This window comes from Meriones unguiculatus, chromosome 16 (genome assembly GCF_030254825.1).
Source record: "Meriones unguiculatus strain TT.TT164.6M chromosome 16, Bangor_MerUng_6.1, whole genome shotgun sequence".
Taxonomy (NCBI): Eukaryota; Metazoa; Chordata; class Mammalia; order Rodentia; family Muridae; genus Meriones; species Meriones unguiculatus.
This window is the reverse complement of record NC_083363.1, coordinates 7,653,234-7,656,626: the sequence shown is the minus strand read 5'-3', so window position 1 is coordinate 7,656,626 and position 3,393 is coordinate 7,653,234.

The following is a 3,393-nucleotide window of genomic DNA, read 5'->3' as shown; positions in this document are numbered from 1 at the left end:
CCCCCACTGGCATGCCAGACCCCATCTCCCTCGTGGTTCTAGATTCTGTCAAGGTGTCAGCTACCGCTCACCACTGCATGCTGACCTCTCGCTGACCTCTCACTGTTTCTGTCCATCTGTTTCCAGGATGTCACGTAGTGAGCATCATATGGCCGGTGCAGTCCGAGCCTGCCTGGCATGTTTTACATACTGACATGGGTTAAGGTTTCTCCTAATTTTTCCTTTCTTTTCTTGTGGTGCCAAGAATGGAATCCAGGGCCTTGGACATGTGAGTCACAACCCCAGCTTTGCTGCATGTCCTTTTGTGGCTCCATGGCTTTGGGTAGAGAATAGGACATGGAGCAAGAGAGAAAACACACGTGGCCGCACCATGTGTAGGGTTCACGGAACATACAGCCTCCTGTAACAGGCTCACGTCAGCACCTCCCAACTTCTCCAAGATGCCCATCTGTCCCTGCCGGTAAGAGGTATCTACCTTCTCCTTCTCGGCGAGGTCACTCCCAGCTGACTGCCTGGTGCAGGCCTTGGCTCTGAGCAGAGTACTGTTCAGTGGATCCCCATGTGGTTTGTCCCAGGACATCTGGCTGAGGACTTGGGATTGCTGAAGATGCTCTTGTCACCGTGGAAACCAGGCAGATGTTGGCAGGTGGTGATGGTTTCTGAAGCTGATCATCAGACTGTGGTAGGAATCAATGCTGGCTTTCTTTAGAGCCCTGTAAACTGCTATAAACTGTTCAAAGCCCACCACCCAGAAGGAGCATGCTGTAAGAAAGGCAAGGGCCCCTCATCAAGCCTGAGCATTGGCAAGGAGGATGCAGCTGTGGGAGGGAGGTGAGGGGTGGGATGGAGGTGAGGGGTGGGATGGAGGTGAGGGATGGGAGCATGAATGCAGATGTGGGTGGGAGGGAAGGGTTCGGAGGGTCATACATCTGTGGCTAGGAGGTGAGTGGTGGGAAGGAGAGGAGGAGGTTGCAGGGGAGGGGTTGGAGGGAGGGGAGAGAAGGGAAGGAAGGTGGATGCAGCTGTGGCAGGGAGGCAGTGAGGCCTGCTTGGAGCAGGAGCGGGGAGGAGGCATGGGGGGGTGTCTGTGTCTGTGGCCCCATGGGTTGTGGTCAGACTGTGTGGTGTTGTTGGGCTGACCCACATGGAATCCTCCTGACAGAAGGGCCCAGCAGCAGGGCTCACAGGAAGATGATGTCCCACACCCCAAGTGTCACGGGGTGATCTAGATCCAGTGTGCTCTCTGGTGGTGGTACCCAGTGGCTTTTCTCCCGGCTTGCTCATGTCAAGTGCAGGCAAGGGGATTCCCAGGGGCTGAGGCGCCTGGAGCTGAGCCCTGAAATACTTGCTTTGAGAACGAAGGAGTGTACTTGGACTCTTCGACGTTTTTAGCTGTGAAGGACTTGTCTAATAAATGTGGCCAAGGGCCTTCAAGGAGCCATGTTGGGGTCAGGATACGGTCAGTGCCTGTTCTGGCCCTGAGCAATCAGGCCTGCTGTGCCCAGGACTCTGGAATGTTCTGGGGCCCTGAAGTATGTGTTGGCCGCCTAGTTTTCTCCTGAGCCACGGGAGCAGACCTGGCAGCTGCAAGGAAATTTCAGCCGGGGTGGAAACCGAGGGGTGTGCTCAGCTCTGCCTGACCTAAAGTTTGCTTCTCTGGACCAACAACCTAGGAGTTGGTGGTGGTGGTGGGTCCCTTCACTGGGTGGCCATGGCCTTGCCAAGCCATCTGACCTTCCTCAAAAAGGAATGCCTGCAGATTCTACTCTGATGTCAGCACACGTGCAGCCGGGAGCCCGTTCTCCTCGTCTCCCAGACCAAGTATGCTCTTGCCCGAGATAAAATGAGTCAAACAAGATGGAAACCCCTTGCAATGTGGTGGCAAGACCAGACCAGTGGTGGGGGGGGAAGAGACTTCACTCAAGGCTCACGCCTAAGAAAATGCAACTCTGTTCCCCCTCTTGATTTCCCCACATTCAGAGCCCTGTCAGAGACATCCAAGAGCTCACAATAGAAGAGGCAGACACACACCTGCCAGGCAGGTAGGAGCAGCCTGGGAATGCTCTCCTGTGTGTCTAGACATTCCAGACCAACCACTACCTCTGTTCTTTGTGACAGTCATTCCAGAACAAGGGCGTGCTTCTTGAGTGCTGCAATGAGGGACACCCCTCAACCAGGACAGGACTTTGATGTGGTTACTTGGAGGCACTGTAAGAAGAGAACAGCTTATCGGGTTTGCTTGGCCAGACGACTGATTGGCATTACACCCCAATTCCATTGGCTGATAGTACTTGCAAGGTTATACTGCAAGTCACAGTATAACTCTGGTGCTTCTGTTCTGTCAGGGGAGCCATGCCAGGACCCCAAGGCCAAGTGAGCAGCTCCAGGAAGATGCCACTTTTGGGAGGACATCAGCTTTTGATGCAGCGTGGAAGGTGCTCAGCTACCTGTCTGCTCTGTGGCCCTGGCACTGTGACTTCAAGCTGGCAAAGGCAGATCTTGGAGTAGCACTGTGCCGTGGGAGTTCCGGAGTTCTTGAGAAGGATGGTCGCCAAGCTTTGTGGCATGCTACAGATGTGTGTGTGTGTGTGTGTGTGTGTGTGTGTGTGTGTGTGTGTGTGCGTGCTCACCAAGTAGACTAGGCTAGTTGTTCAGAGAGGCCCAGGGCTCTTCCGCCTTCTGCCTCTACCTTCCCAATGCCCAGGCTTTTTTCACATGGGTTCTTGAGAGACCGAATTCAGCTCTTTGAGCTTGTATGGCAAATACGTTACAGACTGAGCCAGCTTCCTGGCCTCGACCCCGTCCTTCAGCAATACGGTGTGAAGAACATGGCCCTGGTATGTGAGTATGTGCTTATTTTTGACAAATGCCACATGAACAAATGCACCAAAATATCATAGGGACAGCGACGGAAAGGCACCCTGCGCATTCCAAAGAGCGAGGTTGGAATCTGAGCGTGTAAGCATAGTTTTTCCTGCCACCCCAACACATCCCTTAGGTGTCTATTTCTCACCTCCCTGCTGAACCCTCAGCTCTGCTTATGGGACACAGATCGATCTGCGCTGCGTAGTTCAGGTTTGCGCTTCATAGTTTACATTTCTGGCCGCATATCAGAAACCTTTTATGATACCTTTATTATTATTATTATTATTACTATTCAGACACGGAGAACATTAGAGAGAGCAACATCACAGCCCATCTCAGTGGGCCCCTAGTGCCTTTTCCTCCCTCCAAATTCTTCCTGAGTTCTTTAAACCATCAGGAAAATGATCTACGGAATAAGGGCTCTTAAAAAACAAAACAAAACAAAACAAAACATAATCACAGTGTCCTTATCATAGCTCATATATCAACGGATTCTTTGATATGATCTGGTAGTCACTGTTGAAAGTT